Source organism: Armigeres subalbatus, chromosome 1 (assembly GCF_024139115.2).
Source record: "Armigeres subalbatus isolate Guangzhou_Male chromosome 1, GZ_Asu_2, whole genome shotgun sequence".
In the NCBI taxonomy this organism is placed as follows: domain Eukaryota; kingdom Metazoa; phylum Arthropoda; class Insecta; order Diptera; family Culicidae; genus Armigeres; species Armigeres subalbatus.
This window is the reverse complement of record NC_085139.1, coordinates 52,399,022-52,426,246: the sequence shown is the minus strand read 5'-3', so window position 1 is coordinate 52,426,246 and position 27,225 is coordinate 52,399,022. Positions and strand designations below refer to the sequence as shown.

The 27,225-nt window shown below is 40.2% G+C and overlaps 1 protein-coding gene across 8 annotated transcripts in view; it reads left to right on the top strand.

Moving 5' to 3' along the window:
• Nucleotides 1-27,225, top strand: part of LOC134225427 (cystinosin homolog) — a 95,367-nt gene that overhangs the window by 13,436 nt on the left and 54,706 nt on the right. Inside the window, exon 1 of one of the 8 annotated variants that reach the window (XM_062705546.1) lies at nucleotides 22,343-22,638. The exons of 6 other annotated variants lie outside the window; for them this stretch is intronic. The gene's annotated coding sequence lies outside the window, so the exon portion shown is untranslated. Of the gene's footprint in view, nucleotides 1-22,342; nucleotides 22,643-27,225 lie in introns of those variants that run through there. One more of the 8 variants, XM_062705555.1, reaches the window with a different exon arrangement.

The window sequence follows — 27,225 nt, the reverse complement described above, 5'->3', positions numbered from 1 at the left end:
CTTGGCGAATGGCGAACATCTGGTCCGTGGTGGAGCGTTCGCCCATAAAACCCGCCTGGTACTGCCCCACAAATTCTCTTGCAATTGGTGCTAGTCGACGGCATAAGATTTGGGAGAGTACCTTGTAGGTGGCGTTCAGCAATGTGATTGCGCGGTAGTTGCTACAATCCAGCTTATCGCCCTTTTTGTAGATGGGACACACGACACCTTCCATCCACTCCTGCGGCAAAACTTCCTCCTCCCAAATCTTGGTAATGACCCAGTGCAGCGCTCTAGCCAGTGCCTCACCACCGTGTTTAAACAGCTCTCCTGGTAGTTGGTCAACTCCAGGGGCTTTGTTGTTCTTCAGCCGGCCAATCTCCTCCTGGATTTCCTGGAGATCCGGAGCCGGTAGAATTATGTCCTGCGCGCGTTCCCCCAGATCCATCACCATACCGCCATCTTCGTCTGCTACAACGCCATTCAGGTGCTCTTCGTAGTGCTGCCGCCACCTTTGGATCACCTCACGCTCGTTGGTAAGAAGGATCCCGTTTATATCCTTACACATATCAGGCTGTGGCACGTGGCCCTTACGTGAACAGTTGCTCCGTCTCTTCATGGTCTCGATCTTCCTGCTGACGCTTTTTCCTCCGGAAAATCGAGTTTTGTCTGTTCCGCGCCTGTTTATATCGTGCCTCGTTCGCCCATGTGCGGTGTTGCAGCAATCTCGCCCATGCTGCATTTTTCTCCTCTACTAACTGCTCACATTCGCCGTCATACCAGTCGTTTCTCTGATCCGGGGGCACCGTGCCAAGTGCAGCGGTTGCGGTGCTACCAATGGCGGATCAAATATCTCTCCAGCCATCTTCAAGAGACGCTGCGCCTAGCTGCTCTTTCGTTGGGAGTGCCACTTCCAGCTGCTGCGCGTAGTCTTGAGCTAGTCTACCGTCTTGTAGCCGCCCAATGTTCAGCCGCGGCGGACGACTCCGACGCGTGTTGATCATCGTCGAGAGTTTTGAGCGCAGACATTCTGCAACTAGGTAGTGGTCGGATTCAATATTCGCACTGCGGTAAGTGCGTACGTTCGTGATGTCGGAGAAGAATTTACCGTCGATTAGAACGTGGTCGATTTGGTTTTCCGTTTCTTGGTTAGGTGATCTCCATGTGGCCTTGTGGATATTTTTGCGGGGAAAGAAGGTGCTTCGGACTACCATTCCGCGGGAGGCTGCGAAGTTTATGCATCGTTGGCCGTTATCATTCGATATGGTGTGCAGACTATCCGGTCCGATGACCGGTCTATACATTTCCTCCCTTCCTACCTGAGCATTTATGTCGCCGATGACGATTTGATTTGGCATACATCGTATGTCTGCTCCAGCTGTGCATAGAACGCTTCTTTCTCGTCGTCGGGTCTCCCTTCGTGTAGGCAGTGCACGTTGATGATGCTATAGTTGAAGAAACGGCCTCAGCTTGCACATTCTTGCGTTGATTGGCTGCCACCCAATCACGCGTTCCCGGCCGGTTCCCAGTTCGTTGGTGGTGCCACAGCTTTGGTAGAAGGTAGCCGCTCGATGCCCGCTTTTCCACACTTTCTGTCCTGTCCAGCAAATCTCCTGCAGCGCCACGACGTCGAAGTTGCGGGGATGTAATTCATCTTAGATCATCCTGTCGCAACTTGCGAAACCTAGCGACTTGCAGTTCCATGTTCCAAGCTTCCAATCGTGATCCTTTATTCGTCGCCTAGGTCTTTGCCGATTATATCGAGTCGTATTATCTCTTATATTGCTCGTAATTATTGGTTTTCCAGGCGGCTTATTGGGCCTGCGCAAACCTCCTGTCTCGTCGGAGGGCCGTCGTGTCAGGTCTGTTTTGTGTCCCACCTGACACCAGGACTTGGGCTTGTGCGCTTTGAGCGGCACACGGTCGCTTTGGTGGGGCCTACTTGCGGATACATGCAGCTTTTTATAGGAATTTAACAGGGCCCACTGTCAAACCCCACCATATTCTAGGCAAGCCCCACAACTCGCAGATGGCCTGGGGAGGGATCGTGAAGCCCTTGGACATAGCCCCTGCTGCCCGCGAATGGCGAAGTTAACACTTCTACAGAAGAAGACCATGTTTATGGCGCATTAACAGTCCTTCGATGATTGTATACAACCAGGAATTATCATGAGCATTAGCGCTTGAAGTCCGTTGTCTACTTCGTTATAACCATATCAGCTGTTCTTGCTAAGGAAATCAATAGATTTTTGCTTAGGACTAGCACTGTTCTTCAATGTACAAGTAATATGGTGATATGGTGATCTTATATGTTAGGTCACATTAGCATTAGCATTAGCATTTAGCAGTTCGCACAAATTCGTAGGTGGTACAAGCTAAGACTATTGTATGAGAGTAGTATCACTTTCATCCGTTACCACAGATATTGATTTGGGACTAATCACTAACTCTTAGATGAAAGCAATGCACTCTCCAATAGTCGAGATCTGTCCTGGGCACGTCCTTGCGAATGCTGAGGAAGGGGAAGGATAGTTTGTTGGACACCTACTTAAGAAATATGCAGAGAACTCTACGACCTCTCATAGGTGCCACGGGAGGTTTTGGGATTGTGTGTAAAGTTATAACAGTAGGAATCGTTTTGGTATAACGTGAAACACAGAAAGAACCAAGATAGAAATACAAAGTAGGAAAGGGACGAGCCTGGAATTGAACCCACGACCTCTTGCTTATAAGGTAGAAGCGATAGCCACTAGACCACCGAGCTCGTCATCTTATATGTTAGGTCACATAAAGAGTTATCGGTTCATTTCCAATTCTAGCAGTTAATGCTAAAATAGTCAATCCATTTATTTAGCTTATATCTAACAGATAACACTGAATAAACACTATCTTTACAGCATTGCTGTCCGACATTTTTGTAACATGCCCTGCCCATCGTACCCTTCCAGTCAGTATCCATCAGCGCTTTTGTATTTCACTATTAACACAATTATCAAATCAATCGTTGGCAAGGATCCAAGGTAGACAAACTTATCGACCACGACAGGGCCAGTCGCGCTTCTGGCGGGTTCTGCCACCTTTGCAAATGGTCCGACAATGACCATGTCATCCGTGAATAAATAAATTGAATAGATCTGTTCAGGCTTGGCATTTACTCGCACAATGAGCTCAATGAGCAAAAAAAGTTCATCAAAAATGAGCAACAAAACATCACGGATATGATCAAAACATAAAAAAAAGATGCTCTTCGTTGTGGGAAAAATGAGGAGCGGCGCTCATTGAGAGAAACCGTTTGTCTCAATCAGGCTTGTAATAGTGTTGTAAAATGTCATTTGCATTCGTTTGTATAATTTTCCCAGAATTTTTTCAGAAGGTAGCTATCAATTCATGTTGTATGACGAACTTATAGCGGTTAAATGGGCCTACAACTTTGTCTAACGAGACTTTGCTGTAAATATGTAATCTGGGGCGTGGGAGGCAAAATGTCATTCAAATGACATTATGTCAAATGACACGTGACATTTTGGAGAGTTTTCACTCTCCAGCCTTTGATGTTATACTTAGAGCAATGTACCCTTGGACAAAAATATAACCCTACTCAAGCGTTATGAGTACATTCAAAATTATGGAAGAAATTTTGCTTCTAAAGAAAGTTATGAACAAATTAGTCAAATGACATGCAGATGACATTTTACAAGCCTGCTTGTAAAATGTCATTTGCATGTCATTTGACTAATTTGTTTATTACTTTCTTCAGAAGTAAAATTAACATCATAATTTTAGATGTACTCATAACGCTTGAGTAGGGCTATATTTTTATTCAAGGGTACATTGCTGTAAATATAACATCTAAGGCTAGAGAGTGAAAACTCTCCAAAATGTCACGTGTTATTTGACATAATGTCATTTGAATGACATTTTGCTTCCCACGCCCCAGATTACATATTTACAGCAATGTCTTGTTAGACAAAGTTGTAGGCACATTTAAGCGCTATAAGTTCGTCATACATCAAGAATCAATAGCTAACTTCTGCAAAAAGTTCTGGGAAAATTATACAAACGAATGCAAATGACATTTTACAACACTGGTCTAAATGTACCTCTTTGAGGAGCATCATTTTTGTTGTTCTTTCCAACTGAACGTACAGAGAAATGTAAGCACACTTCTGTCATACCATCGCTACCCGCAAAACAGCCTCACACATTCGCACCTTTATGAGACCAGGGCCCTGTAGCATAATCAGACTAATAATATTAGTTACAAGTTACAAGTTACAAGTCAAAAAATTACAAGTACTTGTAATTTATGTTGCATAAAAGTGATTCGCCAACCAATAATATTAGTACTTGTATTATTAGTAAGGTTGAAATGACAAGTCTGTCAGGTTCATTTACCTCTCAAAATTCATCCGAGAGTTCACGGCGATAAATGATTTGTTTATGTTTTTCTGCAAGTTTGTGCATAGAATACTACGATAGCTATATATACACGGAACACGAATTTATTATCTTCTTTAATTTGTTGATTCAATATTCTTCTCTCTTTAATTTATTGATTCCGCGGATCAATCCGGTTTCGTGGTATTGGCATTTTTTACAAAGAAAAAAGAATTCACGTTGGAGTGATTTTCTACATGGTTTGTAAAGGCGAATTTTGGGATTGATATGGGTTTTAATTTGGGCGATCTGTACTTTACTCAACGTATCTTCCATGAATAAAGTCAACTTTAGGTAAACTAAAGTTACTAAACTTTGCTTTGGGTTATATGGTAATATGTTTTTACGTGGATTAAGGTAAACTACGTAGTGTTAGAAGAGCTATTTTACACAAAATTGGGTTTTTGAGCCTAAGTACGGTTTTAAGCGAAAACAACCCACTTTTGAGTAGTAAGCGCCCCACCATTCGAATACTTGATGTCAGCACAAGTATTCCTGTTTTCTCCAGAGTTATTTGAAAAATTTCATAATTCTCAGTTTTGTATTGGAACGAGAAATTTATTCTTAGTACATAGTATTTCACTGTACGGTAATTTAAAGCATTTTGAATACTAGTTTCTTTCTTTGTTAAATCTTTAAAAACAATAAAACGATGTATAATTACTTTGCACAGCTAAATAATAAAAAAAGCTACTTGTAAATTAAATTACAGCACCATTCATACTTGTAAAAGAAACTACAAGCCATCGCTAATAATTTGTACTTGTATTTTCTTTATGCAACAGTTACTTGTAAATTCTGCTAATATTATTAGTGCGCTTCACTTGTAATATTAGACTTGGAAATTGAAACTTGTAGATTAATTATGCAACGGAAAAATACAAGCTACAAGCTACTTTACTAATATTATTAGTTAAATTTCGATGCATGAGAATAGGGACCATGTGTAGCATCCATGAACGGGTAGAAATGAACACCATTCTTCGAAGTCGAGTCGAGTACAAGACACTGAAGACGACCACACAGTTGTGGTCGAAATACGTATCTGCAAAGATAACGAAAATTAACTAGTGGAATTAAATGGACAGTACTTAATTCGTCTTAGACGGTTCAAAATATTGTGTAAACGCGTTTAAACGCATGAGACCTAAAATCCGCATAAAAATTAAGCCTCATATTAAACCGCATGAAAAGCGACTCCAGTGTATACCGTTTTGACCGATTAATACAGGATTTTTGCGACTGCTTCAATTTTTAATGAAAATTATTAAGCTCATTCAGGGGAATGTCTTCAACGTGTAAAAATTAAATGCAACAGTCCTAAACACGCATTATGACAGTGATTGAATTGTTTTCTGAACAAAGCGATAAATACAATAACCTACTGGCTACCGTTAGATTAGCCAACTAATTATCTTTTTTTTTTTCGCCACCACCAATTCCGTCCTTATAAAAGAGAAAAGAGATTCAAAGATACTCAATGAGCAACTTTTTCCTCACCTCATTGAGTCAAAGTATTTAGTTATCGTTGAGAAATGAATATATTTCGGAGCTACCGGAAAAAGAGTGAAACGCAAAAGTACAAAAGAGAAGAGCAAAGATTCGTGTGTCGAGAGCAGTGAGCATTTTTTTTCTTCTCCTGATTCGCTCTGAGGAGAATTCCATCCCTGGATCTGTTGACATCAACATCTGTTGATCATATCCCGGTAATTACATCTTGCTCCTCGTATGACACCTTCTAGCGCTATGCTGAACAACAGGAACGAAAGTCCATCACCTTCTCTTAGCCCTCGGCGGGATTCAAACGAGCTGGAGTATTTTCCCGAAGTCTACATACAGTACAGTTCAGTATGGTATGCTTCCCAGGAAAACAGTTCTCGTCTATAATTTCCATAGCTCTACGCGGTCTATACTGTCATATGTCGCCTTGAGATCGACACAGATGGTGCGTTGGGACCTGGTATTCACGGCATTTTTTAATAATTTCTGGCCCGTTGTCGAGCGACCTTCAACGAAGCCGGCCTGTTAACTTCCCATGAACTCATTCATTATTGGTGACAGACGGCGGAAGATCATCTGGAATATTACTTTGTAGGCGGCATTAAAGGTGGTGACACTCCAGCTTGTTGCCTTTCTCATATATGGGGCATATGACCCCTTCCTTTCACTCCTCCGGTAGCGATTCAGTTTTTTAGATTCTGATCATCAGTTTGTGCAAGCAAATGGTCAGTTGTTTCCAATCTTGATGAGCTCAGCTCTGATACCATCCTTACCAGCTTTATTAGTCATTAGCTGTTGGATGGCAACCTCAACTTCCCCAATGTGGGGGCTGGTTGGCTTCCATCGTCCGCTGAACTGACATAGTCATCTCCTCCGCTGCCTTGACTACCATTGCCTGTTCTCTCAGCGTCATTTAAGTGTTCCTCGGAGTACTGCCTTCAATAATCACAAGTTCGTCCGTCAAGATCGTCAAGATGCTCCCTTTCTTATCCTTACACATTTTGGCTCACGGCACGAAGCCTTTGTGGGATGCGTTGAGTTTCTGATAGAACTTGCTGGTTTCTTGAGAACGGCAAAGCTGTTCCATCTCTTCGCACTCCGCTTCTTTCAGGCGACGTTTTTTGTTTTCTCCTGAAAACGGTGGGTCTGCTATCTCCGTCCCGAACAGCACAAGTCAGACAAAAATGGTTACACCAACTTGATTGTAACTGAATTACGATATAGGTTTCGGCTGATACGATTCGATCATTAAATCCAAAAATATACAATTCAGCTCCTAATAAATAATCAGCCGAAAACTATATAAAAGTTTTTTTTAATCATCATACAATGTTATGTGAAATTGTTCTGTGGCATACCAACTGCCGTTTTTGCAATTCTGAGGTCAATCGAGCAATCAGAACCAATTTCCAGATCGAATGAGTGACGGAGGTGTATTCTCCTATATATTTTGGATGAAATCCCCATACAAACTTCAAATCAAATGCGCCAGCTTATGCAACAAGTGATTGAGCTGAAATGTTGAGAGATTGATTTTCTCACCCAAAGACACAATACTGGAATTCGACAACATTTTTTTCTCCCCATACTAAGTTGGGCCAGTGTAGTACATTTCTCCATTCTGCAGTCTAACCTTTTCCATGGAATTCCCTCATAACTCTAGAAGAGTTAGTTAACACAAATTGACATGTTTTCCATACGTATTCCTCAGTTATCATAATGATAGCAGCTTCACATTAAATTAAGCTGTCGATTATTTAAAGTGTGTTTCACGAAAATTAAAAGCAATCTGCAAACAAAATATGCTGTTGTTGTTATGAATGTTCATAAAACTAATCTAATTGAATACTCATTTTGATATCAAATTAAAAATCTTATATATCAAATTTAGTAATCATGATGATTTCATTGACAGCAAAATTTGTTTTCAGTATGATTTCACAGTGTAAAAATATGCTCTCATTTCTGCTGTGTTAACCTTTAATCCATACAAAACGAGATCAACTGGAGTAATCAAATAATTGACATCATGATAGCAAATTTTGTATTTCAATTTGATTTCAAACTTTGCTCGGGTGTGTACATCGATGGCCCAAAACTGCCCATTCTCCTTTTGTAGACACACTTTTTGGAATTTAGCATTACCCGATTTACTCGCAACAAGTTGCATTCGACGGGGAATGCGGCCCCATTGTTTGCTTTTGAAAATTGGCCCGATCGGACATTGCATTTCGGAATTATTGAAAATCATTGTTTTTTTTTCCCAAGGGTCAAAATCGATTTTTTTTTCTGGATTGGTGACAATGCATAGTAATTAATGCAAAAACATGCAAAATGATAGAAAATATGCGATCTATTCCCCTTAAGGGGTTTTTTGACCTTTCTTATGTGATTTTTTCAGTACATTTTACGATGCACGAGAAAGGTATCATCGCCGCTAGGTGGTTTAATCTGTTTTTTTTATAAATTGGCCATAAAACAAAACTTTGAATATATTTGAGCCAGTTGCTTTCCTGTTTTGCTGCTAACCTTTACCTTAAGTATTATTTATTTACATATTCCTAGCCCAGCTAGCTAAGAAAACAAACACAACTAATCAATCACGGGTTTTTTCTGCACTTCGCGATAGGAGGGCTTTAATTTATTCTTCCATAACCTGTTTGGTTTCAGGCTTCTCCGCCAGCGGTGAAGCAGGTCAAGCACTCATACATAATTTTGGCACAGTCCACAAAAGTTGCTGACGAATGGAGTCCTCATAATTGTGGATGCGAAACGCCGAAATCAAAACAAAATGATCAAAAGCATCATAACGAGAAGTTGCGTCAGCCGTATAATGGAGAAATTTATACCTGGGAAGATGATGAACTTGTGTCGGTTAGATCATCTCTCTCCAGAGCATTGGTACTGAAGGAATTCGTTCATCATGTTAGATAAGCATCAACATGCCAACATGTACTCACCAGACGGATATTATGCTCAAGGACTTTTTTTGCGCTGTTTGTCATGCACTCGGACCTTGATGATCCATCTCGCATATTCAAGACCCTTATGCGTACCAAAATTTGAACGTAAAAAGCGTCATACAAAACGCCATCACGCCCTACGCAATTTGATCTTATTTTTCAAACTGCAGTGAATGCAGTGAATCCCAACAGCTAAGGTGCTTCCCACTTGCGACCGAGGATGCCAAGTTGGCTGGCAAAACCCTGACTAAACGATCTGCACCAACCGAATGCGCTGCTTAGTTTGAGTTCGAACAACGACTGGCGACCACGAGTTGGGTATCACGTGCAAGATTGTGTTTGTGATTTTCACAACAGCAATGCGAGGAAATTCTACTTCCACCAAACTGATCATTTCAAACACTCGGATGTTTGTTTTTTCCTGAATTGGCAACAAGCAATTAGCAATTAGCAATTACTACTTGGTTTCAGCGGAAGTTCCTTTGGGTGGGAAAAGTTTACCATTTCGCAACTAAATAAATTGTTTGATTTGCAATTTGAGAGCAATCAAAACAAATCTCGTGTTTATTTCCAGAACGAACTATACATAGAGTGTATTACAGGACTGGGTGAGTTATAAAGAGTAAATATTTTTCAACCTATGCAAAGCAACCACGTCAACCAAATAGGGGAAATGTCTAGCTTCAGTCGATACCGGTAACAACAGGTAAAACGCTTAGCAAAGCGGCAAATCCCTGTCTTTTGCTTAAAACTTTGGCTTTGCATCTAATTGAGTCAAAAAGATAATCGCTGTATGTACACCTCGGTGGCGATAATGTTATTTAATTTTCCGCGGTCGCAATCGCTGTGACCTCACGCGAACTGATAACAAGAAAAAACATCGAGAGGGAGAGAGAGAGTGAAGAAATGCCGTACCGGTCGGCGAGCGATTGCGAGGAACTTTGAGTAAGTGACGTCGCCAACGTCACTTATTGGAAAGAAGAACTCTGTCTTTACTTTTACTAACGTTGCATATCCCAAACGGAACCTTGCCAACTCGCTGCTTAGTATTCATCGAATACTTCCACAGTTATCATTTATGCACTACGAGGAATGCTCAAAGACATTGGGAAAAAATCTAGGACTCTAGGATTCGAACCCAGCTACCTCAAGGGTGGTTTGCTTTGCAACCGTGTGTCTTACCGTTGAGCCATTACAAAGGTATTATTAGAACATTCCTCGCAGCTCGATGACGCAGCTCTATCTCGTAGAAGGGAATCGGGCGGTGTGCAATTAACTCTGACGAACGTGGTAAAGTGACCGATGAGTGATGTTTGTTGCAATCCTGTGATGAGTTGACACTTTTTCATAACCATGTGGTTTGCCCCAGTTCGTAAATAGGTGCAGTGTAGTTGTTGAAGCGTGAATCACTCTTTCTAAATATTATTGAGCGGATTTTTCTGTCTTGTCGGGGCAAATGTTTAGATACCTATTCTCAATTGAGCATGGTGGGAATTTGCATTGAAAAGGGTTGTTTTGATTGGGGCGCCCCTGACAAGATTACAAGATTTGATGTCAGCGTTATATCCTCTATCGTGTAAATATGATATGTAAAAGAAAAGTAGATTCGTTCTGGTTCTCGATCTTGGTCTTGAGGGCTAGTGTAGTGAACAATCTTCATGATATTTTCAAGCGCAAGTAAAAGTTTGGTGATTTGGAATTCGCCATGCCATGAATTCGGCAATTCAGGAGGAGATTCAGAAGATTTTTTCAAAAGATGTTCTGAAGAATTTTACAAGAAAATTCGGAAGAGTTTCTTAAGCAAATTTATGAAAAAACTTGTCGCTATTCTTGTGCCTTCTCAAACGATAATTCGTTTTTGAGATCGAATCGAAAGTCGTTATGCCGAACATGCTCGATTCTATAGAATTTCGTTCGAATTGAGATGCGTAATGCCATCCCTGTTCGGGATTTTAGTCAAAACGGTTCGAATCGGAATATTAGGGATTTGTATGATCTACACGGAATCAAAAATATCTGAAGATAGTCTGGAAAGTTTAAGTCAGGGGAATGATATAAATCAGAAGAATCTGATTCAGCTCCAGAGAGATCAGAAAATCGGCAAAGTCAGAAAAACGCCCGAAGATTGAAAAGACAGTTTCACCGTCTTCAACAGACTGTGCACTGACATAAACAACGGACAATGGCCAGTAGACCAGTGAAAAATGTTTCATTTATCAAAGAGCGTCCATGACTGGAGTGGGAATCAAACCCTCAGCCTATAATACACAACACTCTACACATACTACACAATACGCTCAGACAACCAGCGTCGTTAGCCGCACGACAATGAGGTCTAAATAGTGCAACAAATTTTGACGGGAAAGATCGATTTCCGGAGAAATCGTTGGAGATTTGATGATGCGAGAGTATTCCTGAAGAAATAGCGACATTTGAAGTGGCTCGTAGTGGTTTTTGGGAACAAATTTCCGGAGAAATGTTCAACAGAACTCCGGGAGTAACTTTCGGAGGAACTTCCGGAGAAATTCCTGGAGGAAATTTCGGAGATATTGCCAAAATAACTTTCGAAGGAATTCTCGAATGAACTACCGAAGGAATTCCCGAAGGAACTTACGGAGGTCTTCGCGACAAAACTTCCCGAAGTAGTCGTGACAAAACTTCCGGAGGAATTCCCGAAGGAACTTATGGAGGAATTCCCGAAGAAATACCCGGAAGAATTTCTAAAAGAAATTTTCGGAGGAATTCCCGAATGAACTACCGGAAGAATTCCCGAAGGAACCGTTCTTCAACGTGATGGTTATAATTTCTTGGCAGCTTGGTTAATTTTTACATATTTACTAGCATCACTAATGGATTCCAAGGATCACCTATTTCAAAATAACTAACTTTTTTCCCATTTTACCACACCGCGCTGGGTGCTATCAAGCTGATGAATCTAAAAATAACTGATACTGAGATATACAAATACCAAATATTAAGGTATAAGGTAGCTTACTGAAGCCTCTCAAATACCACGAAAAATAGATATAGAAGAAAAAGAGAACGTTATTTTTGACAACCGACGCGGCAGCGAAATAAGGACTATGATTGGAAACTCGGTACCTGGAATGTCAGGACCCTAATCATTTAGAGACGAGTGAGCCTTCTGGCTCGCGAACTGCAGAAGGTTGGAGTGAACGTGACCGCTATTCAAGAAGTCCGATGGCCCAGATCCGGAGAACGTGAATTCCGAGCCGTGGACCCCACAACCAACACTGCATTCAAGTATAACATCTATCACAGCGGTGGCGAAAAAGCAGAGCATGGAGTTGGTTTCGTAGTGATGGGCAAGCAGATGAAGCGAGTGATGCGGTGAAAACCCATTAGCGAACGAATCTGTGTGTTGAGGATACGGGGCAAATTCTTCAATTACAGCCTAATCAACGTTTACGCACCGACAAACGATAAATCCGACGACGTGAAGAACACGTTTTATGAATGTCGTGATAAAGCCTATGGAGAGTCCCCAAAGCATGACGTGAAAATTGTTATCGGAGACCCCAACGCTCAGGTCGGTAGAGAGGGCTTTTTCCGTCCCATAATCGGTAGGGAGAGCCTTCACTCCGCTACCAATAACAACGGCCTACGGCTAGTAAATTTCGCTGCTGCCAGAGGGATGGCCATCAGTAGCACCTACTTTGCACGAAAGAACATCCGAAAGCACACCTGGAGACACCCAAATGGTGAAACTTGCAACCAGATAGACCATGTTCTGGTGGATGGGCGCCATTTCTCGGATGTTATCGATGTGCGGACATTCAGAGGTCCGAACATTGACTCTGATCACTACCTCGTTGTCAGTAAAATTCGATCACGGTTGTCAACTGTATCGAACGAAAGATCACAGCGAACGATGCGTTACAATATCCAGCGATTGTCGGCGGAAGGAGTATCGGCTGAGTACCGCCAGAAGCTCGACGAATGGATAAGTGCAATCAACGTTAGCGACAACATCAACGATCTATGGAATCCATGGAGCGGTGAGCACAACAGCACGAGAAGTGGTAAGCATTGCACATAGGCGACCCAGGACGGGTTGGCACAGAGTGACAGACGAGAAGAACGTTGCCAGAAACCGGATGTTGGTGTCAGGTACCCGATCGAATAGAGATTGGTACAAGGAAGCAAGAGCAGCCGAAAACGTACCCACCGGAGGAAGAAAAAAGAGTACGAAGAAAAAGTTATTAGTGAGGCGCAGGACAAAATGGAGCAGAACGATATGCGGAGGTTTTATGAGTCTGTCAATGGCGTGCGGAGAAAGACAGCGCCATCTCCCGTCATGTGCAACGACCAACAAGGGAATTTGCTGACAGATAAAACTGAAGTGGCTGCCAGGTGGAAGCAACACTTCGAGACTTTGTTGAATGGAGGAAGTGACGGTGCATCGGTGAACAGAATAAATATTAGCGACGATGGACAAGCTGTGGAGTCACCTACACTAGATGAGGTTAAAAAAGCTGTTATAGAGCTGAAAAACATTAAAGCTGCGGGGAAGGACCAGCTACCGGCTGAACTTCTCAAACATGGCAGTGAGCAGCTTTATAAAGTTCTGCACCATATTATGTCGAAAATATGAGAAGACGAGGAAATGCCTGCTAGCTGGTTGGACGGCCTCATTTGCCCTCTCTTTAAGAAAGGGCACAGACTGGAGTGCGCCAATTACCGAGGAATAACCCTCCTTAATTCGGCGTACAAAATTATGTCCCGTAATCTGTTCAACAGATTGAGACCGCTTGAAGAGTCCTTCGTCGGCGAATACCAAGCAGGTTTTCGTGAGGGCCGATCAACGACGGATCAAATGTTTACCCTGAGACAAATCCTTGATAAATTCCGGGAGTACAACTTGCAGACACATCATCTGTTTATTGATTTCAAGGCGGCGTACGATTCAGTGAAACGGAATGAATTATGGCAAATTACGCTTGAACATGGTTTTCCGGCGAAACTGATACGGCTGATTCGTATAACGTTGGACGGATCGAAATCAAGCGTAAGGGTTGCGGATGAAATATCGACGTCATTTGTTACCTTAGATGAATTAAAGCAGGGTGATGCACTCTCGAATCTACTGTTCAATATAGCGCTCGAGGGAGCGATTAGGAGAGCTGGTGTGCAAAGAAGCGGTATCACCATCACAAGATCGCATATGCTCCTGGGATTTGCGGACGATATCGATATTATCGGGATTGATCGTCGTGCCGATCAATACCAGCAAAACGAAGTACATGGTCGCTGGGAATCAACGTGGGTTCATTAGTGGTGGTGTTAGCGAAATGGTGCTGGATGGTGAGAAATTTGAAGTGGTAGAAGAATTTGTGTATCTTGGAACATTAGTGACGTGGGATAATTATGTTACTCGCGAGGTGAAAAGGCGTATTGCAGCTGCAAATTGGGCTTATTACGGACTTCGTAACCAGCTTAAGTCCCGTAGTCTGCAAACCGAATCAAATCTCGCCCTGTATACTTCTCTGATTCTCCCGTTGGCTTTCTACGGCCATGAAACATGGACGTTAAAGGAGGCTGATCGGAGAGCTTCCTGAGTGTTTAAGCCTAAGGTGCTGCGGACAATACTCGGCGGTAACCAGAAGAACGGTATCTGGCGGCGTCGCATGAACCACGAATTGTACCAGGTGTATAAAGGGCTGGATATTATTAAGCTTATACAACACGGTCGACTACGGTGGGCTGATCATGTTGTTCGTACGCCGGAAGAACTTCAAGCGAAGATAATATTAAGTAGAGAACCCGGAAAAGGCCGCAGGCAACTCTAAATCTCACGGATTTCAAAATATCCAACTCATAGAATATTGCCATATACACTAGCACCACCTAGAGGAAATGTTTAAAATAATATGATTTGTAAGACTTTTGTTTTGACTTTCCGCACAAATTTGTAGGGAACTACAACTTTCTAAATCTTGCGGATTCCAAAATATCCAAACCAACGAATATTCCCATATGCACTAGCGCCTTCAAGCGGACGAGTTCCGAAATAATATGGACTGCGACAGTTTCATTTTGACTTCTTGAACAACTTTGTAGAAGACGCCAATTTTCTGAATCCTATGGATTCCCCAATATCTACCCCACCACCAAGTATCCTCATCTACACTAGCGCCTTCAAGCGAAAGCGTTTCAAAACAATAAGATCAGCGACAGTTTCATTTTGACTTCTTGAACAACTTTGTAGAAGTATGCAACTTTCTAAATCTCACGGATTCCAAAATATCTAACCTAACGAATATTTACAGGTACACTAGCGCCGCCAAGCGGATAAGTTACGTAAAAATACGATCTGCGACAGGTTCGTACTGACCTCCTGAACACATTTTTGGAAGACTGCAACTTTATAAAGCTTACGTATTCCAAAATGTCATACTTATACCACCATGAACATCGAGCTCACGCAGAAGAATCTTGCAAGTTTAAAACAACTATTTCGATTGTTGCATCAAACAACGTGAATATTGTTGTTTCAATCTTCAATATTGTTGTTTCAGCGATGATTGATTGCTTCCTCCAATTGAACATTATTGTTGTTACAATCCTGCATCGCATGATTTAAGCAATAATAATATCGTTGTTCTGAGTTTTGACAACCTTTTCACTGTGAAAAAACTGTGAAAACTGATCAACATAAGTCGTCCTGTTTACAAGAAGTAAGCATGTAGCAGAGGTAAGATGGATGACTCTTACTCCCCTTGTAACTAGTTCGGTTCTGTTAAAGTTAAATTTTTGTTGTATTGTTGAAGTTCATTCCGTAAAGTGTCTCCAGAACAAATATGTATGGGAAAATGAAATTTGGCTAAACTTTTTTGGGAAAGATTCGAAAAGATATGATATTATGTCCTATTAAAATCTATTTTTTGTCTGCTTTCCGGTTGTTAGTGTGGTGAATTGCGCATAGCTGCGCCAAAGCGGGAAATTGTCTGGTTCAATGTTAGAATGAGGACGCTGTCTTTATTCTAGTTCCTAGGGCCTGGGCTTGCGGAAGCCCTTGGATAACATAAAGTATATCGGATGTCCATTTTAACCTCAAAATTAATTCAACGTTTCAAAACTACTCTGTGGTGAAGCTTTGAACGCAATCTCAGGTTTTGTCCGGGATTTGTATAAGGGCCCGCACTGTGTCGGCTTTTTGCGAGGCTTGGTCGTTCGCGTAAGTAAAACCTATCTCTATCTCTATCTATCGGAGGAGTGTTAATATGTACATTTTTTTTGTAACTATTTGCGTATTTTTTCAACTCGGCCACGTTAGTTTTTTTCTACAGTATTGTGATTGTTTATTTAAAAATAAGTTCACGACATAATCACATTAGTGGGTGGTTGATGGTCCCAGCGTAATCTCCTATATGTAACAAAGTCAAGAATCCTTCTGGATTACGCTTGTTCAAAGTAGAGAAGACACCAGGCGGCAATGAACTATACATGCAATACTGTTACTAAAATACGTTCACGCAAGTTGTGTACACAAATGCTGACAAATCCACATATCTATACGATGGTTGACTGAACCTAGCTACCTAAAACTAAATACTCCAGAGTGGGAACATCCTACAATAGTAAAATCAGGTAAAATCTAAAGAAGAATTAAAGAAATCGAAGGCCAATTCGCGAATCATGTCGATTCTGAGGTTGTACAAAACTTTTTGAAAAGCGAACAAGTTTGAAATAAAATTAAATAACATGGCTTACCGTAATAAAGTCTTTTTGTTTCAAATCCTGAAAGTTTCAAGCTAGCCGTCGACAAACGTGACTTTTACGAAATAAGTTTGTGTGTTGCAATTATTGTGGACACAATTTATTAAAAAAAACGACGGCTTGAACGCTTTCAATGAAAACCTACCTTAGTTTAAGAAAATTTGCTTCAAAATCTTAAAATTATGTTGCTTTATTCCAATGCGTGGAAAAAACATGAAAAACTGATAGTTTTCTTATTGAATTCGCATGTGAACACGTGAATTGAATGGTCAGTTAATTCAATCGTGAACTCGATTTTCGGTTTTGTGTGGGTATTTTCTCTGTGTCTCTGCAAGTAAACCTCACGTTTATTGAAATCATAAAAAATGCTAATTTTCTATGATGCAAATCTCGACGCAGGACGTCACAACAAAAAAACTTTCCATCAAAAATTTAATGGATCATTGTTTTACAAACAATATGGAAACCATTCCGATAACGAGTTGCTTCTGTTTGATGCTAAAATACATTTAATCTTGTTTACAAGAAGTAACCGCTTTACGTTACGCTTCCGCTTTGCCACAATTTGAAATTGACTGGAAGACTGAAAGCGAGTTTAGAATCGAGATCCTTATCTCCAAGGTTCTGTAGCACTGGATTGGTTTGACAATTGGAAGCAGTGATTGCCAAAACGCACTAGCAGCAGGTTTTTAATTGCTCTTTTTTTGTAAACAATCAAAACAATATAGTGGGGGAATGTGAGTAATCACAAATTAATTGATGTGTGGGATACGTTTCGAATGCTGGATAACGAATCCAGTGTGAAAGTCAAAATAAAGTTGTTAACACAATAAATTGATCAAACACATAAAATGAATCATTTATGACCTGCTTGCATAATTAGATATAGAAGATTAATTCAAGAAATTCGTTTATATTTTATTTGAGGAATAAGCACCAATCTATAACGCATACTTGTTAAGTTCAAGGTTCTTAGTAGTACTTAAAGTACTAATACGTGCAGATCTCAGAGTTTTACTTTCTATAATTTGCGGACCGCAGACTAGGTCACAGTGTAGTGTACCGGTTCCTTATATCAGTGCCTTACACCTACAACATTTTATTGTTGATTCCTGTTGCGCTTACTTCGACTTTGGTGGAAGCCCTACAGGTGGATAGCAAACCTGATACCGCTGGGCTGGAGCTTCCACAAATCGGTTAAACTCCACTCGGTGGTAACTTGATATCGCTTTCCGCTCGAATGTGAGCTGCTGTCTTCCTTCCTTTAAGACTGCGTGTTGTTTATGCTTCCGATGTGGTTGCATTGCGTTCGGGTAGGGTACATGGATCAAACCTAATAATAGGCCTAATAAGTCGATCCCAATTTCATTCTAAATCGTCGGCAATGCAGTTTCAACAATAATATTGAAAATTGTCTTCAAGTGAAAGATAGTCTCTTGAACTAAATTTTTATTGGGGGTTTGCTCAATAAATAACAATAATATCTAATTCTGCATGGTAACAAGTCAAAATGCGACGAAAGACTATATCGGTACCACACGATTGGAAGCGCATATTCACATAATTGGCGTGTTGATGATTTCACATAAACTTGATTTTTATTTTCCATCGATGAATTCCATTTCCAATGCATTATATTTAAGATCCATTGATTTATTTTCATAAATCTTTAACATTGCACCGGTGACCCTGCATGGAGACACTCTCCAATTCAACGAAACATTATATTTCAGGTAATGTTGTCGTATATGCAACTAGACCGCTGCTTAAGAACAGTTTGGTTTAATACATTGGGTAAATCCATTAATAATGTGCCGCAAAAATTGGTCATTTAGTGACTCAACTTTTCATATATTAGGTGTTTTACGCTCCTCGAGGGTTGTGAAGGGCCGATTTGAAGATCTTCATCCTGAACGATTGCCAGGTTAGATTTTGGTGAAATTTCCTTTGTTGAAACTTTGTCGCCATGAGTCTTTGGGTCTGCCTATGCTGTGTTGTCCTGCTGGGTTCTATTTTAACGTTTATTTGTGGTTTTCCGCCCCTACTTAAGGTGTGGCCTAGTTTCGCTCTGAGTTTCAGTTGCTATTGGCCTCTGGTAACAACGACGATGGAACTTGATGTTTGAGATCCAATTGTGAGATCACAAGGCTCGAATTATCTACCGCAGGCGTTCTTGATGGCAGTCCATTGCACAATGGTCCCAGAGTCGAATCTAGCAAGACAAAATGTTTGCGCCAAAACTATTAGTTTTAGATATATAGTGTCTTTGGGAAAAAATTTCATATTTTTTGACGATTTTTTCCATGCAGTAAAATTAGGGTGGTACCTATATTTCAGAAGTTCATTTTATCAACTTTTAATTTTTGTTAAAGACTTGTGCAATGTTCCACAAAGTTGTAGAGCAATAAATTTTGAGCAACTTTGCCGAAGAAACCATTTTTCTATCACTTATGGTTCACAAGTTATGAGCTTTTCCAATTAATAGCGGTCCCTAAAAATCGGTATTCTTCACATAACTTTTTATACATTAATTTCTCGCTTTGTTCCGAGCATTTTTGGGACTTTTGAAGACGCACATTTTTGTTACCATGGATCTATCTCTTATAACAAAAAAGTTATTCGAGTTCTTGTATGAAAAAAAAAATGGTTTTTTTCATATGCGTATATTTCAAAATGGAGCAAACCGATTTTCAATCTATTGGTTCTATTCGAAAGCTCGCACTTTTCTTCGTTTAAGGTGGGAAAATTGAGAGAGCGTTTTATTTGATTTTGAAAAAAATATGTTTTTAGTCGAAAAACGGCTATAACTTGATAAATAAACGAGATAGGTCCATGGGTCTTCAACAAAAAGATGTGTCTTTAGAAGTTCTAAATGTGGTCCATACAAAGTATCCCTCAAAAATCAATACATAAAAATATATTAAAAAACGGTTTTCGTAAGGAAATAAACGTTAGATCGATCAAAGTAGGCTGAACTAGAGAGCGCATTTTCTCGGTTCACCGGTTCATTCATACTGAATGTTTACATACGCGTTGAGACTGCCATGTTGTTTGTGTGCCATGCTAAACATCAAACAGAAAATTAGGCTACTATGCATATCAATGGTTTTCTGTTGGATATGTAGCGTTAAATGTACGTCACTTTTGAAGTATAGCCTTTGTTACAAGCCTACCTTGTTTTGATTAGATTTTTTTCGGTATCGCCAGTGGGAGAAAGCGAAGATGACTAGTGGTTAGCTACTGAAATGTTTTTATTACTATTACGTTAAAAGCTTCATCAGGTGGGAAAATCTCAGTGGTTTGCATTAAAGTTCGAAATGTTATGGAAGGCAAGTAATAGAAAAAAAAAGAGCATTTCTTGAACGCAACAAACTTGGCTAAGTAGGTACACCAGGAGAAATTCCGGAACGGAAAACCTTGAAACAGCGCAAATTTTCATCAAGCCCGAGATCAAAGTTGTAAAAAGAGGTGGGTAGGGGTTGAAAATTGTCTTTTTCGGCATTATGTAATTTATAAATGATCCATGTACTGTACCGCTCACAAAAAAAAACAACCCTTCAGCTCATTTTTGGTGGCAACGGAAACTACGCGCCAGATAGTCGCCTAAAATAACATACCTACTTCCAGATAAAAAAGCTACTTCGATATTTTTAAAATTTGGCCGCCACGGGGAGCATCCTAGCGGTGAATGCTTGGATATCACGTACTGCGGAGAAATTTTTCACATCTATGAGAGCTTTGGAAAATTATCATGAAAGTTGTAATTTTGTTGCAAGGCACAATAACGTCAAAAAAAAAAAATCATACGCTCTGTCGACCAGCCTACTTTGATCGATCTAACGTTTATTTCCTTACGAAAACCGTTTTTTTTAAATATATTTTTATGTATTGATTTTTGAGGGATACTTTGTATGGACCACATTTAGAACTTCTAAAGACACATCTTTTTGTTGAAGACCCATGGACGTATCTCGTTTATTTATCAAGTTATAGCCGTTTTTCGATTAAAAACATATTTTTTTCAAAATGAAATAAAACGCTTTAAACAAAAAACGCTCTCTCAGTTTTATAACCAATAGATTAAAAATCGGTTTGCTCCATTTTGAAATATACGCATATGAAAAAAACATGTTTTTCATACAAAAACTCGAATAACTTTTTTGTTATAAGAGATAGATCCATGGTTCTTTAACAAAAATGTGCGTCTTCAAAAGTCCTAAAAGTGCTCGGAACAAAGTTTATGCGAGAAATGAATGTATTAAAAGTTATGTGAAGAATACTGGTTTTTAGGGACCGCCCTAACGTATTTATTGAAAAATATCATAACCTGTGATAGAAATAAAAGTGATAGAAAAATGGTTTCTTCGGCAAAGTTGCTCAAAATTAATAGCTCTACGACTTTGTGGAACATTGCACAAGTCTATACCGAAAAATTAAAAAGTTGATATTATGAACATCTGAAAATTAGGTACCACCCTAATTTCACTACATGGAAAAAATCGTCAAAAATATGAATTTTTTTTTCCTAAAGATACTATATATCTAAAACTAATAGTTTTGGCGCAAACATTTTGTCTTGCTAGATTCGACTCTGGGACCATTGTGCATTGGTCTTCTACGCTATCACTTTCCGAAATATCTGCAGCACGATTCTCTAGTTCTTCAAGGAAGGACTTTCTCACTGTGGCGTTTTCCAGTAGCCGAACCACTTACTCCTGCCGACGAATCCGTGCAATGCACAGGCGTATTTTGACGATGATAAAGTGTTGATCAAATGCGATATCGACACTCACTACGTTTATTCCGCACCTCAAGAAGGTTCCGTTTCCATTTTCGGCTGATGCAGATGTGGTCGATTTGATTTTCGGTGTGCGCCCACTCGAGAAACTCACGTGACCTTGTGAATTGGTCGATGGGAAGAATTCTGAGAGTAGCTTTCCGTTTTCGCTCATTTATCCGAGACCATGGCGTCCAAATGCGTTCATAGTTCGAGTTGTCGAAACTGATCATGAAAGTCGCCCATACAAATTTTACTATCAACCTTTCGATTTCTTGCTACGACGGCATTGAGTTGGCTGTAGAAGTTACGAGGCACTGAAGACGGCCTTACTGTTGAGGTATCTGTAAAATTACAATCAAGTGGTGCTATTTAATGGGATAGCATTAACTAGCCATATGACATGTAACCATTTCAATTTTTCTTGAATTTTCTAACGAAGCCATTCTGCGTATTAACATTAATTTCAAGCATGAAACTGTTTCCGATAAGTTCTTATAAATTTCCGATTCGATATATTTCTAAAACAAAAATTTCAATCAGTTTTCGATCCACACTACAACCGTCATATGGCCAAACCCTTTCGCTTTCACGCAAATTTTTACGACCCTCTCGACACATTCAATCCACCGCCCAACGCTGCCGATCGATGTCCCCCAATACAAAGAGGATGCAACACCCGGCAATCGATGCACAAGCCCAGCACGTTAACAGGCGGCTACCGAGGTCCCCGTATCGGTTACCAAAAAACGTCTTGAGCCGGCTTCTCGCTCCTTCTTGCTCCACCGCACCGTGTGTGTGTGCGCCACCCACCTTGGCTGCATGACAAGCCGGTGTCCGCCGCCGCCGTCATTCGTCATCCACAATCATCATCGGCTGCCGTGAGTTGTCGTCGCTCCGGTCCGCGTGCAGTGAGTGAGTCTGATTCAAGTTTCGCACGAACCCATTCAGTATCAGTTGGTCGTTCGTTTGGTGCGGTGCGAGCTTGTAGCCACCGTCGTCGTCAGCGTCTTCTTTTCGTGGGGCATAGTTGCAAGCTAATGGTGGAGTCATCTTCTCTAATCGCGAGAGTACGACCGTCGAGCACCCGCGCGTGAAACTAGCGCGTTCAGTTTCTCTTTGGACGGCATCCGAAACGGGTCACACTTCCGGATCGCACGCCGGATTAGCAGCACACGACCGCTGGACAGCTGGAAGGATTTCGACAACGGCTTTGGACGCCGCGATCAGGAGCCTTGCTGGGTAGGTGAGCGGAACTGGATCAACCTCGATCGCCTACGGCGATCCTAGTCGTAATTCGCTTCTGTGTCATTGAAGTTCAGGTGCCTCTCACTCTCGTTTCGCTATCGAGCGCGGTGCAGGTTTGCTTTTTTAATCGATCATTCAACTCCGGTCTAGTGGCGACGATTATCGTGTCTCGATCGCCGAAAGTTGCAGACTCGGGCGACAAATTGGCCAATTTGTAGGTTAAGTTCATACAATGTGGTTACGACCGGTTGCGCTCAAATTGAATCTCGTTTGCGGAGGACGGTGGTGCATGAAAGTGAACAAATGCAAAGTATGTTTGTTGATTTTTCTGCAAGCTGTGCAGCGCTTTATTAGTGAAAACACGGAAAACAAACAAACTTCGATGGGAAATCTGGTGGAGTTCAGAGAGACTTAATTTATGAATTCTGAACAGGTATCAAGTGTTTGGGTGATGCAATACATTGACTTGCTCTCTATAGTTTAGTTTAGAGTTTTGATTTTGGAAACAAACTTTTAATTACCGCTTATTTGGGGTCTGTCTCATTTGGAGAATTAAACTTAAAATGACAGTTCGAAAATTAAAAATCACCCCTGTTATAAGAATGGCTGGTGCTACCCAGCAATTCCAATAAGACATCGATGGAAAATGATTCGATATCTGTCAAAGTAATCTTGCTCTGTGAGCAGGGTTATTTGATAATTATTAAAATATCACTTTTAAGTTTAATTTCAGTTTAATTATCCAATTGAGACAGACCTTTAATGCTATATAATTCTGTTTGTTTTCGCTGTACATCAATATTGTATTGAAGGGCATTTGAAGAAAATGAAAAAGTTAAGTTTCATATATCATTCGATTCAGTTCGGTGAATTGAGATGATTAAGTGTGTTTGATATTAGTGTAGCCACTTCAAAATCTCACACTGTTTTTATGTTCATTATCTACTGCATCGTAATCTATTTTTGTGCTATTACATCAGTATACAATCGTTTGTTGGATGTAATTTAATAGTTGGAAGTAATTTCAGTTTATTGCGAAATAAAATAATTTTAGGATTAGAGTGTATAAAAATATGACCAGAATCTTTGTCTAAAAGTGCAATCCTTGTCGATTATCAGTTAATTGCCAACCCTAAAAACAGTCTCCCAATCTCCCGGAAAAACAAAACAGTTGTGACGTGACGCAGACAGAGCTGGTACATACTTGCACTGAGGTTGTCATCGTTGTCAGGGGAGGCGGCGCTCAGTATGCGCGGCCTAATCTATGGGCTCAGCTGGTTGGATTTGCGCTTTGCATGTGATAAATGGATGCTCCTCGTTGCCCCGGGCAATGGTCCCAATGATAAAAAAAAGCCGGGCAGGGGGTTCCGGCCTTGTGTTTGTGTGCTTGCAGGAGCGTTAATCGTACCGCAGTTACGCAGCTTTGGATTGAGAGAACGTAAAATTTTAATGTTCTCTCGAGTGGGTACCACGAGGTGGTTGAAAATTAATTGTTTTTTTTTTTAAACACAGGTGCTTGAAGTGTGTCGTGACGCCGATATTGGAATGATGTGGTTCAACAACAATACATTTGTAGCACTTCAACCAATCTGTAATAGAGTGGAATTATTTGGAGTATGGATACTTTACGGATGATGATCGGTATTGGTTTTTTTGCTGTGATTTAGATTGAGCATTTGAAGCTGACAACAACTGGCAATGATATGTATTTGGCGACATTGTTCAAGTGAGTTAATCCTGAGACATGTCAAGGGTACTTGTTCGTTCGGAAATGAGTATTGTAGGTATGTTGAACTCAAGTGTATCTTCGGTTATATTTGATATTTTCTTACTTCTGAAATCAATCAGAGAAAGGTTGCCAGAATGAAAAATCGTATTCTTCCTGATCGAATCCACTTTGCTCGATGCGCACCTCGCACGAAATACCATTCACTTTGCCTTAACTCTCTGCATGCATGCACGCCTATGAAATTCGACCTATGCATAACACCCGACCCATCGTCTGCCAACCGTTTCTGTTCATCCGGAAGTCCGTGTTCCTGCATTAGATGTCATAGCTAGTCTCGATAGATTATACCGTATGCGGTTTTGAAGTCTATAAATGCATACCAAAACAGCCCAAATAAAGAAGTTTCGAGAATGGCACCTTGCTAAATCCCACTAAAGTCCTCTGAGCGTCTTGTGGAATGTCCTGTCCCGTAGTTCAATGAGAGGTTTTAAGTACCGTAATCCGGGGGAACATTGATCATTTTTTTAAATTGTTTTGTAAATATTTCCCCCGTAAGTAAAATCATAGCTTAGTTCATATTATTAAAACGAGTACTGGTGCACGTAGAACGTATAAGGCTGTTGTTCTTGATTATTTGATAATTTTAAACATGTTTTAAAAATGTTTTTTGCCAAGTTTTTTTTATTTTTCAATTTGGGGTAACTTTGATCAATCATTTATCTATAGGTAAAGCCTGGGAGGGAGCTCTCGATACTACACATCAAATTAATTATATACTGTCGTCATGCATCAAGTAAATTTTCAACAAGAAAGAACAGCCAACGTAGGCGTCACCTGAAAACACTAAATTCATTTTTGCGTGTTATTGTTGTTATATTGCCTTCAAAAATTTGCTTGCCCAGAGTCTCGTTTTCGGCTCACACTGACAGCTAGATTTCGGCTCGGCTTGACACACACATTTTTCGTATCTGTTTCTCCCTCCCAGGGTAAAGCGTATGCAAACGCCGCCTTAAGGTAGGCAATTATAGATGGAATCTCTTACGCTGAACCGATGAGCATCGATTGTTTCAAGCAAAACATCATCACCGCTAGTGGAATTATCTGGTTTTTCAACAATATATATCAAAATTTCGAAACAAAACCAATGGATTAACCGAGAATATAAGATTGCTTATCCCATAACTATAGGTACGAGCTTCATTCGTTTATTATTATACTTGTTTTGAGTGCTTTTTTGGCAGCTTGCTGTGAGTTCAAAAATTAATGTTGATTTTATTTTTCAAATTTTGGTGAAAAATAAATGCAAATTCATCCGAAGATTATATCATTCAGTAGCAAATTTAGTCAAGATTAAGATACCTAACTCACAATAAGTAATTGTGATAACAGGAAATAATATTTTATTCATTTCTTGAAAATGGTGAAACTGATCAATGTTCCCCCGGATTACGGTATTCAATCTGTACTGCATCATAACAAAACAGAAAATTTCCAATAAAGAAATTAAGGAATGAGAAATTAAAAACCCAGATTAATCCACCTAGCGGTGATGGTGCCTTTCTCGCGCAAAAAGGTAATAAATGTAGCCTTTACGGTTACACCTCGATGATGTACAAGAAAGGCAAAACAGTTACACCGTCTAATGTTGTGATAGAAAATTTACACTAGTAGACGACAGATGGCGCTGCCAAAAGTTTCTCAATTTTCCTATGTTCGAATTTTGACTTTCGGACAGTTTTATAGTACTATGAAACTGAACGAAGAGCATACTTACGCCTAAATGCGTGCAACATGAGCATCTTTATAGTACGATGGAACTCTTAATGGGAGCAAGCCATGGATAAACTTTAAAAATATTCATAGATGCAAGGCATTTTTCATAACACATTATTTTTCTATGTGACTATGTCTCATCACTATTTTAATATTATCTATTTCTTGCAATTCGCAATTATTATGAAATTCAATAGTGATCAACAGCGTTTCAGTCTCTGTCGGATGCAACTTGTTGTAAGAAAAATCGGTTAAGAGTTTCTATGTGAAAATTTGGCTAATGTTTTTTATGGCATTTTGTGCACACACACATACACATACACACACACGCACACACGGACAGACAGACATTTGTTCAGTTTATCAAGCTGAGTCGATCGGTATATAACACTATGGGTCTCCGGGCCTTCTATAAAACGTTCGAATTTGGAGTGAAATGATAGCCTTTCTGTACACGTAAAAAAATTAATGTTGTTTATTATTAATATTTCTAATACATTTTTGCCAAAGCAGGCGTCTAATGACATATACAAACTACAAACATTATACATCGCTTTAGTCACATACATTCGGAAACTTATACTTTTCATTAACTTATGAATAATTAATTGCATATTATTCGGCAACTCGGTTGCATGAAAACCATTTTTTTGTTATTTGTATTGTATCATTTTTTGTTCTTTTTTGCAAATTTGAAATTCTGCGAAGAATCTTTTCGCAAGAAGATTCTTTTTCGCAAATTTCATATCAATTTGTCCATTTCGAAACATATGCTGTGCATATGCTCAGCCAAGATATTTAACAAAAAAATGGTTTTCGTATGGCCGAGTTGCCGAATAATATGCAATTAATTGTAATCAAGTGTCGGTCTCCCACCGTCATTAGTCGTCTGAGTACACGCGACCGCTTACGTTAAGGCAATCAAACTCATCAAATGCTTTAGCCAAGCAAGCCTTTTGGCACAGCAGAGTGCGATTGAATTCGCATTCTATACTGTCTCGCCCCTTCAGTTCCTGGGGGCATGGAGGCGATCCTCTCGTTTAATAAACAATGTGCACTCGCTTGGCTGTGGATATACA